Here is an 11,444-nt window from a genome sequence, read left to right on the forward strand (position 1 = left end):
CAACAATGGATAAGGATCCGTGCAGTGACAACCCTATTACCTGTGGGGTCAGGTGAAGCGATTAAGCACTGAAAGGAATAATTTTGTCCCCTTCAGGAAAGTCCTTTACTGCTGAGCACTTATTCTTAGCAATGTGTGTTTTACTCATGGTTTCTTCTGCTGCGGCCAATGCCAGTTATCGGGCTTATATTGCTTATCATGATGAAATCCTACTACTTTTGTGTTAGTAAATATATGGATAATGACACAGAACATGATTGGAAGTTTATTCAAGCCTATTTAGAGGGTAATGAAAGTGCTTCAAAAGTAATTAATGCCTTGAAATATGATGTTCGAATGTCTTTTGGTAAACAGCTAGAAGATACTACCCCTATGGAAATAGCTAAATTATTGGCTGATCAATTGACAGGATTAGATCCCAAGGCTTGGCTTCAAAGGATTTTCCATAGCATGGGAGGAGCTAGTTTTGCCATAATCTTATGTACATTATGTATTATGTTGCTTTATTTTTACATGACTAAACCCCTACAAGGACCTTTAGCTATGTTATGTAAAGTGTTACTTTAAAACAAAAGAAAAAAGAAGGAATTGTTAAGACATAGAGATGCAGCTCCCAGGCAGGGTCAAGAAAGGCCTGGTGACAGATTCAAGTAGGGGCTGGAATGCCGCCCTGGAGAAGAAAATGTTTTTCTCACTTGGCCTTAAATTATGTTCTGCTGTGTCCTGTTTCTGTGGAAGTGGTTCTAACGCTCTCTTGGTAATGGTGAGTATATTTTGATTATAATTAGAGAGGGGAATTGTTATATGAATATTTTGAGAAGAAGCTTTAGTTTATTCGTCTTTCTTTGTTTAATCTTCCCTCATTGTTCCTGGTATCCTGGGAATAATGATCTTATGGTATTTTGACACAATGAAAATTGTAGTAATGCATATTCTTAGCTTAATAAGGATTAATAAAGCTTGGAACTGCGTGCAGTTTCTTCTGCCTTTGCTCTGCACCCCCTGTGTCCTGGGGGTATGCGACCATACCCAGGGCCCCAACTCACTAGACATTGACAATGGGTCACCCCACAAAACACAGAAGCATCTATCTTAGTCAAAAATGGACATTTTATTGAATGCACACACTAACACTGATTGATCACATCCATAGCTAAGATACTAGGGGCAGATCTGTGGCCCAAAATACATTCCTCTAAACCTATAAAGAAAGAAAGAAAGAAAGAAAGAAAGAAAGAAAGAAAGAAAGAAAGAAAGAAAGAAAGAAAGAGGAAAGAAAGAAAGAAAGAAAGAAAGAAAGAAAGAAAGAAAGAAAGGAAGGAAGGAAGGAAGGAAGAAAGGAAGAAAGAAAGGAAGGAAGGAAGAAGAAAAAACACAAAAAACTTAAGCTTCTCATAGGAATTTCGCAGGAAGTGTTGTCTGGCGGTCAGTTCTGATTGGGCCATTTTAGATGAAACAGTGCATAGTGACCCTTAATGTGATGGGCCCTAGATAAAGCTTTTTGCAATATTGGAATTTTAACAAACCTCATCCAGAACATACAGCAGAGGCAAGGATGTGATCACCATGTCCTTGCTCTCTATCAGGTTATTTTTCTGTGTCCTTGATTGTCAGGCATAGAACAGCAACAATCTGGTAGACATGGAACAAAGTGGCTAAAACTATAGTTGTGGGTTGCACACCTCAACTGTCAATGGCTAATGCTGTCCTCAGAGACCTCGGAGGCCCCTCTTGTAAGACTATCTATTGGAAAGTGGAAGCAGGTTTATCTGAACTCAAAGTGAACCTGGCCAGCCAGGGAGAGGGCAACATGGGATACTTGAGACCCTGTCTAAAACCAGCACAAAAACCAACCCTTCATTCAAAGCATCATCTATTAATTCTTTATTATTTACCACTTTCTCCCTACCAGCCTTTCAGTCTGGAATGGTAGAAAAGGACTGGGAATGTTCCTTCTATTCTAAGGACCTTGATCTCTCTTTCCTTAGGTCCACATTAAGAACACATGCAAATGGGTATCACCATCTGAACAACTTAGGATCATCTACTCAGTATATCTAGCCTAATACTGTGCTATGACAATCTCAAGCTTCCCTGAGTTTCGCTGACCTAGCAAGAAGTATGAAGTACTGAGGCCACACCCCAGTGATCCTTTCAAGGGGTTAGAAGAAAGTCATCAGAGAAACTCCACTTCTTTGTCCTTAGATTAAATCACATTGACACAATGTGGGTGGACTATTTAACCAGACATGTTTCTCCCAACCCCACCTTTCTGAGTTCAGACCATGGCAGAATTCATGCCCCAACACCCTAGATATTGAGTTTAGTAATATGTAATTATTATTTAAACCTATGTATTAAATTTTGTCATTTTGTTAATTTTTGTGTTTTTCACAGTCTTCTTTGATTAACTTTCCCAGTTTTATTAATTTATCCCCTGTGTTCTCTGGTATTTTGTCCTGCCCTTCAAACTAAATTACTCCTTTTAGGATCCTCTACAGAGCTGTCTTACTGGTTACTCATATTGTGTTAAATTTATTTTTAGTGTGCATTAGTCAGCACAGTAGCTGTGCAACTGCCTGCCCTCCATGGTACCAGATCTACTTTCCAAACAATAACGATAACTCTTACTGACTGTGTAGCATCTTAGCTGCTCTTTGTTCCACTTGGACAGCCCTCAGGACCAGGCTCTCCTCTCCCTTAACCATGGCTGCTGTCCTCTTCCTCTCTCCTCTCCATCACACACGTTCTTCCTTTATTCTATGGCACCTTCTTCTTCCTTCTTCCCTCCTCATGATCCTCTCTAGCAAAGCCCTCAAAGCTCACCTCCCCCATCTCTCTGCTGTGCAGCTGTTGGCTGTTGGCTTCTTTATAATCACAGTTAACTGGGAGCAGGGTCAGTTATTTGGGGTTAACCAGTCTTGAGTTCTACAATTAGCATTAAAATACAAGCAGAATTAGGCCAATCCACTACAGGGATTTTTGTTTGTTTGTTTGGTTGGTTTGGTTTAATTTTCATTTACCTTTTAACTTGTTATTTTATTTTTGGCTATTTTTTATTAATCGGTTATTTTATTTATTTACATTTCAACTGTTGTCCTGCTTTCCACACTCCCCTCATCAAACCTTACATCCCGTTTCTGCTCAGCTTTGCCTATGTGACAGTGCTCCCCCACCCACACATATCCATCCCCACCTCACACCTCTAGGATCTGCCTTTGGTGGGGCAATAGGCCTCACCTTGAACCATAGAGCATCCTTGCATACACTTTGGCCAGCAGTTTGGCCCCTGGGAGCTTGGGGATTAGGGAAAGAGGATCTGGTCAGATATTAAAGCCAATGATTCCTGCATTCTCTTCTTTTTCTGGTTATAGGTGAAATTATGTTTGTGTGCTTCTCTTTTTTTAAATTATTGAGAGAAGATTAATTTCTTGGTTTTTCTTGGGTATAGTTTAGTTTATTGTCTTGGAGTTTTCCTCCTATTAGCCTCTGTTGTGCTTTCTTTCAGAAAAGAATTGTTTAAATTTGTTTTGTCATGAAATATCCTGGTTCCTCCTTTTATGTTGATTGAGGATTATGCTGGATATAGGAGCCTGTGTCTGCATTACATCTGCCCAAGATTTTCTGACTTTTAGAATCTCTGTTGAGAAGTCTGGTGTAATTCAGATACGTTTGAATTTATTTGTTACTAGATATTTATACCTTACCCCTTTTAATGTTCTTTCTTGATCTGTGCATTTAGCGTTTTAATTATTATGTGAATGGAGGAATTTTTCTGGTACAATTAGTTTGATGTTCTGTAGGCTTGTTGTACCTTTATGGCCTTTTCTTTCTTTACCTTATGGAAGTTTGCTGCTATGATTTGTTGAAGGTGTTTACTGGATCTATGAACTAGAAATCTTAATTCTCTTCTCTATCTATTATCCTTAGGTTTCAACATTTAATTGTGTCCTGAAATTCATAGATGTTTTGGATTCAATAAACCATACATGTTTATCTCAGATGGGTGTTTTGTGCTTTGTGGGATGACCTCCTTGACCCCAGGCTGCATGAAGAATCTCAGCTGACAATGGGGACATAATTATAAGTATGTGTAGCAAGACCCAGGCCTCTTCCAGGTTCTTAGATATTAACTGAGAACCTCAAATACAGTAGTAATGTGATAGTGTGGTGTGAATCTAGTTACTATTCTCTATTTTGATATAGATGACTCTTTTTGTGTCATGGTCAGCTTATAATGACTAGAAGACCTAAGCTTGAGAATAACCAAAGACTACATTGCTTCTCTAGCAGCTGAGCTTTTAAAAGTCCTGGTGTGACAGCAACTGTTGGTGGACATTCTGGATTATTCCTTCTGTACTTTAACTCTCTGTGTCACTTCCACCATCAGTAAGTTAGTTCAATTCCATAAATTGGAAATCCATCACCTGGAAGAAATACTGTTTTTTTTAAAGATTTATTTATTTATTTATTTATTATATACAAGTACACCGTGACTGTCTTCAGACACACCAGAAGAGGGTATCATATCTCATTACAGATGGTTGTGAGCCACCATGTGGTTGCTGGGATTTGAACTCAGGACCTCTGGAAGAGCTGTCAGTGCTCTTAACCACTAAGCCATCTCTTTAGCCCAAGAAATACTTTCTGAATATGATCTGAGATTGGCCATGGAAAAAGGGTAGCTTGAACTGTCCCACCTAGGTTCTGGGCCTGCACAGGCCTGCTCTCCAAAAGAAACCTGTGTTCACAGCTGTTGGCTGGCTAAGAAAGATTTCACGAGACGTGATACACAGCCCTCGGACTTCTGCTCCAGTCATCTGCACAATTTTTCCCGGACGATATCCTCATACCTCCAGCAGGCGGGTGATGAAGCTGTCCACTCTCAGCTCCCCTTCAGCCATCTTGTGGGCACCAGACTCTCCTCCCTGCAGGAGGAACAAGGGCTTCTCCATGGTGGCTGCAGCAGCAGTGGTGGTTTGGCATTGTCACCTAGGAGACCCTATGCCTTTCTACCCCAGTTCCAACTGACCTCAGGCCCGGGCCTTCCCCCCATCCACTTCCCACGGAGCAGGGAGAGAAGCACCCACTAGAAATAAAAGGGAAGCCCTTGGTCCTGCCAAGAGTGAACCCCCAGTGAAAGGGATTGCTGGGGGGGAGGGCGGTAATGGGAGGAGGATGAAGAAGGGAACACCCATAGAGTAGGGGAGGGGGGTTAGGGGGATGTTTGCCTGGAAACCCAGAAAGGTAATAACAATTGAAATGTAAATAAGAAATACCCATTTAATAAAGATGGAGAAAAAAAGAGAAAAGTGTAACACATTTAAAACAGAAGAATATGGACCCTAATTTTAAAGCACAGCTCTGTCAATTAACTATATCTTTAAGGAAGCTCAGAAAATCAGGCCAAACAATATTTTCTCGGTTTATGTATCTGTAATGTCGCATAAATAATAATGTCCGTTTCTTGCTATTGTGGAGTGAATTAAATAGTAAATATGTAATCATGGAAATTTTGAAGTACCATCCATTTTTCTGTTCATTAAATCAATCTTCCTCATTTCATTGATCAAGTATGTATGTTTTCTTTTCATAATTACATTTATAATAAAACCAGCATAAAAACCTTCAGAATTGTATAAGCTTTCACTTTTAACAAATTAAATTAGTTGTTCTTTGTATTTCTGCTGAACATTTAAATGTTCTTTATATGTCCCAATGTGAGTTTATTAGGTACCTATAAACTTTAAACTCTTTGCCTGAGAGCATGAGTACTATTTAATTATATAGTAACTACACTCGGGCTGTCTTTGTATTAGAACCAATTATATCAGACTCTAAGAAAAATTACTATTGCCTAAAAGTTTGTGTGTGTGTGAGTGTGAGTGTCTGTGTGTGTGTGAGTGTGTGTGTGTGTGTGTGTGTGTGTGTGTGTGTGTGTGTATGTGTGCAGCACATGACCAAACAACTTTCAGGAGCCATTTCTCACCTTCTGTCATGTTGGCCCCAGGATGTAACCCAGATGTTTGACTTTGGCAATAAATAATATTACCAACTAAATAAATAAATAAACAAACAAAAAACAAGCCACCAATCAACTTTAAAAGTAAAGGCCAGAAGTTCACAGATTACTAGCATTGACCTTACCATATCCTTTCTTTGGGGATGGGAAAATTAATGTTCAGAAATCCATGACTTTCAGGAATTGTGATATTCATGGAAATTCAATTCCTTTGCAGATGCTCCAGTTGTTGTGGCCAATTGCTAGAAAGGTCAGCTTAAGCTTGCAGGACCCCAACCATCCCTCCCCCCGCCTCCACAGATGCTCAAAAGACACTGCCCAGAACTTACTCCACATTCCCCAGAACCACTTTCTATGTCCATCATTTCTTTGAGACGAAAGGTCAGACTCCTTCACCCTAGTCTCTCCACAATCGACATCCCCCCTCCCAAAACACTTCTAAGACTGGAAAACATGTCTTAGGATGTATCTGCCAGACTTGAACTGAGAGAAAGTAGGGCACTGGTTGTCACTACAACATTGGTGACATAGCAGAGGACGCCAAGAACTCTCTAGGAGACAATAGAATGTCCAAGAAGGGACAGCAGATGTCATGGGGAACAGACTTTGCCTCCCTGCTAATGTTCTCCCTGTACTGAGCATAAGCTGAGGTGGCCTTTCCAGGAGAATTTCCTGGGGCAGAGCCACTGAGCATCTCCTGCTTCCAAAGCCAAATTTTCCTCAAGGCTTCATTATAAAAACCTTAGTAATTCCTATGCATCTAAATGAATGTTTCCTTCCAAATCCTGCCCAAAAATGTCTCATCCTAACTCAAATTATCCTCCTTCACCAATATTAGCCATTAAAAATTCCTGAGAAATAATACCAGTTTGAATATGCAGTCAAAATGTTCTCCTGTCTTATTATGTACAGGTGCTTGAAATCACATCAAGAAATAGCCTGCATGGAAGGTTGCAACATGGGTGTGTGTTAGGGGAACACTCATGAAGCCTTGTGCTTAGCATTCAACGGTTGCCACAAAATTCCTTAGGAGGAAGACTTGAAATCATTATGGTGCTAGAAACATTGTGGAGGCCAGTTGGCAGAGGAAAGTGAAACATTAGAGCCACCAGTGAAGGCTCCTGTTGGGCCCTACCTTGGTGTTTCCCTCCTGCCTCTCTGAGCCTTTCAGCCTGCTATAGCAAGAAATTGTTTACACCTTTGACAGCTGCTCTTAGCCCCTGATTTGGGGCTGGGATTTTCCATGGCACCCTTCCTCCCCACTGAGCTTTCCTGCTTCTTGTTTTTAAGAAGCTGTTTATGCCCCTGATTGGGCTGGAACTTTCACCTCACAGACTTGTCCTATTTTCCTGGTTGGGGATTTTCACCTGCCTTGTTGTTTTTCCACGGCTTTTGCCTCTGGTATATAAGGAGATCTCAGTAAAGCCTTGGTGGCACTCGCTAAAAAGGGGTGACCCGTGTACGTGTTTTCTTTCAACCCCACAAACCTACACCCGATATTCACACACTGTCGGCACAGGCACTGACAATAGGTATCATAATAGAAACTAGTAACTAAATTTAACCAAACTATCACATTAATGCTATGTTTGGTGGTATTTTTTGCCCTCTTAGGACCTGGAAGAGGCTTGAGGTTTTCTAATCCTACTCATAATTTATTATCCTTCCCAACACTATGGGCTTTGTTCTGTTAATGCTAACAGCGGCATCCAATACCTAGGATATTTTCTACTGACATGTGTGACGTGAGACAAAACAGTCCCTGTCATCCCTCACCTGAATAAACTTCCTTAGAGGACAGTGTAGTTGGAGGGTCCTTCTTTCCTCTCCAAGATCGAGAAACATTTCCAGTCTTCAGACAAGTGTGTCACCCATTGTCCAGTGACTGTCTTGAGATGTCCACATTGTCAGCTGAGTGTCATCATCCAGCCTGCCCTGTAATTGTTGTAGATGATTAATAAGGTTCCAGCCCTAGGATTTAATTCAGTGCTACAGAACTTGCCAAACATGCTCAAAGCCCTAGCTGCCACCCTAGTCCTGTGTGCTCTAGAGAAAGAAAATAAAGAACCACATTGTCTATCAAGTTTCTCTTCCAATAGAAGGAGAATCTGCATCCGGTCTTTTAAGTAACTCTAAGCCCCAGCTTCCCCACAGCTCCCTATTTCGATTCCATTATTGGTGGATTTTCAGTAACGCTCACTCTATTTTTGGTGTGCAAAGAATATGCACCATGTCAGTAAAGTGTGTGTGTGTGTGTGTGTGTGTGTGTGTGTGTGTGTGTTCATCCATGAACTCACTATAAATTATTATCAAATGACCCAGAGGACCGTGGAGAAACCTGTCGATGTGCATGCAGAATTATGTTACTACCATTCCATGGCACCTTATAGGGAACACTGAATTAGTGGGCCGATTTAATAGAGCCTAAAACCAGGCTATGCATGGTTTTCGGTAAGATTGTGATGTGCAACACCACAACAGAGATCAGCAGAAGCTTCATTTACTCCATGCTGCTGTTACCAAGGGGAGGCAAAGCCTCATCCCATAGAGAGTCTGGTAGGATCTGATCAAGGGCAATAAACTCAAGGTTGAAATCAAGCCTTTAGAAACAAAGAGAAAAATACAAAGTCAAGGAAAGCAAGAGCTGTCTTTTCTTCCTCTTTTTTTTTTTTTGAGAAGAACCACAAGAGAGACAACCCCTTCCTCAAACTAACAATGCACAAGAGAGACAATACATGAATTAAAAATCAGAAATGAAATGAGGGACATAACAAGAGACACCGAGCAAATTCCAAAATCATTAGTTCTTACTCCCGAGGACTTTACGCCAGAAAACTGGAATATTTATTCGATATTTTTGATTTTGTAGACAGATAACAATTACCAAAGTTAAATCCAGATCTGGGAAGGTATCTGAATAATACCCCTAAGAAAATAGATACACTCATTAAAGGTTGCATACATTATATATTATATTGCTTTCTTTTTGCATGATTAAACCCCTCCAAGGACATTTAGCTGTGTTATAGAAAGTGTTACTTTCAAAACAAAATGACAAAGAGAGAAATTGTGGAGTCACTGAGATACACTTCCCAGACAGGATCAAGGAAAGACGGCTGAGAGATGCAAGCAGGGGCTGGAACGCTGCCCTTGAGAAGGAAATGTTTTTCTCACTTTACTTTACACTATGTTGTACTATGTCCTATTTTGTGGAAGCGGCTCTCATGCTCTCTGGGTTATGACAAGTATATTGTGATACTAGGAAGAGGGGTGATTTGCTATACAGATATTTTAAGGAGAAGCCTTTGCTTAGTCTTACTTCTTTGCCTAGTCTTGCCTCAGTCGTTCCTGGTATCATGGGAATAACGATCTTATTATATCTTGCCAAAAGGGAAAGTGAGGTAATGCATATTCATGCCTGTATAAGGGTTAATAAGCTTGCAGCTGCATGCAGTTGCATCTGCCTTTGCTCTGCATCCCCTGTGTCCTGGTTATTTGTGACCGTACCTGGGCCCCCAACACACTAGATGTTGACACGCATCACCCTTCTCAGTGTCAGGTTTATTTTCTTTCTTTTTTGAAATCTATGATGTGGAGGCGTATTACAGCAACAATATGAAATACCAGGCTGGCATGTATGAAAATTGCTGTGTTTAAGCTAGGTGTGGGGACACGTCCTCAAAAGGAGCTGTTAAGATGGGAAACACATAATGCATTTGTTGCTGGAATTGAGTTGCCTCAGCTGTGTTGCTCTGCCTGCTCAGTGTCCATTCAACATCACTCTGTTTCTAAAGAGGAACTCAAGGTTTGTCCCAGCCGCCTGTGAGCTGTGATATGGGCAGAGAAAGGCCAGGACACAGTGGTGATTTCCCACTCCTCAGTTATGCTGAATTTTCCACTACTGTACTTGTATACACAAGTACAGTGTGGTCAGTTATTATAGATATTTGTCATTTCCTACAGAGGGCAACTATGATTGACTACACCCAATTCTATAAAAAACAAAACTCAGGAAACCTGGCCCTTGGCAGCAATGAATCAAGAAATATCTAGGATGGTGGGGCATGAATTCTGCCAAGTAATGAACTCAGATAGGTGGGGTTGTGAGGAAGATGTATGGTTGAATATCCCAATAGATTCACGTTGTATCATCTTGATTTAATCTAAGGACAAAGAAGTGCAGTATCTCTGATGGCTTTCTTCTAACCCCTTGAAAGGTCCACTGGGGATTGACCTCAGTTCTTCATTCTTCTTGCTGGGGCAGCAACACTCAGGGAAGCTTGAGATTCCATAGGCACAGTATTAGGCTAGAAATGCTGAAGGTGATACTAAGTTGTTCAGATGGTGATACCCATTTCATTTGTTCTTAACCTGGACAAAAGGAAAGACAGATCAAGATCCTTAGAATAAAAAGATCATTTCCAGTTTTTTTCTACCTTTCCTGAATGAAAGACTGGTTGGTAGAGAATGGTAAAAATTCAAGAATTGGTAGATGATGCTTTGAATGAAGGGTGGGTTTCTGTGCTGGTTTTAGACAGGTTCTCAATTACCCCATCTTGTTCTCTACGTTGCTCGTCAGGTTCACTTTGAGCTCAAATAAAGCTGCTTCTACTTTCCAACAGGTAGTCTTACAAAGGGGCCTCCAAGGACTGTGAGGACAGCATTAGCCAATGAGAATTGAGGTGTGTAACCCACAACTATAGCTTTATCTGAAAGACCCTCAGACAGAGGAGATTCTCGCTCCAGTCCTGAGGACAATCACCACCCCATGAACACACAGGACTCAGTCTTGATGTAAAAACAAGAGGTTTACTTTGGGATACCAATGCACTGGGGCTCGACACGGTCCTCACGAGGAGGGATGTAAGGAGCCTCAAACAACAGAAATGTACAGCTTAAACAGTCATTTATGATCACACAGTTCCATTAGCTCAGCTATTTCGGTGCCAAGAATAACTAGGCAGATGTTTCTTGTCCTGGGATAAGGCCGTAACCACATCAATGTAGGTATTTCAGTATGAAGGACGTCTGACTTGATATATGTTTTCTTATCCTGGGGTTCCCAGGACAAGGACCAAGGATATCTGTCTTGGCAGGTGTTTCTGTTCTGGAGTTCCCAGGACAAGGCTATAGTGATGTCAGCCTATAGCACAGCTGCATTCAGTACCCAGGACATCTCACTTCTATAGTGGTCAGTCAGCTTCCCAGAGATGTTTCCTGTCTTGTAATTGCCCTGCAGTAAATGTGTTCTATACCCTCTGTTCTTATGGTCGGGCAGCTTCCTAGAGAGTGGGTGGGAATGTGCTTTCTGTACTTTCTGGTCTATTGTCTAATGTCTAGGGGCTAAGCGAGGGCCAGCTTAAAAGATTCTCATGCTTAAGAAATGGCTGTACTGATATCAAATGGGGATCTTTCATATCCA

The 11,444-nt window shown here is 41.1% G+C and overlaps 2 protein-coding genes across 10 annotated transcripts in view; one reads left to right on the forward strand and one right to left on the reverse strand.

Annotated features, from left to right (window-relative positions):
- LOC147997877 (disks large homolog 5-like) overlaps nucleotides 1-11,444 on the reverse strand; it is a 42,619-nt gene that overhangs the window by 14,246 nt on the left and 16,929 nt on the right. For both annotated transcript variants that reach the window (XM_087601464.1, XM_087601465.1), the window contains exon 2: nucleotides 7,799-7,957. The gene's annotated coding sequence lies outside the window, so the exon portion shown is untranslated. The remainder of the gene's footprint in view (nucleotides 1-7,798; nucleotides 7,958-11,444) is intronic.
- LOC147997878 (disks large homolog 5-like) overlaps nucleotides 1-11,444 on the forward strand; it is a 91,444-nt gene that overhangs the window by 2,719 nt on the left and 77,281 nt on the right. The gene's annotated exons all lie outside the window — the stretch shown is intronic.

The sequence above is a fragment of the Rattus norvegicus genome, unplaced genomic scaffold (genome assembly GCF_021556685.1).
Source record: "Rattus norvegicus strain SHRSP/BbbUtx unplaced genomic scaffold, alternate assembly SHRSP_T2T haplotype2-0000026, whole genome shotgun sequence".
NCBI lineage: Eukaryota > Metazoa > Chordata > Mammalia > Rodentia > Muridae > Rattus > Rattus norvegicus.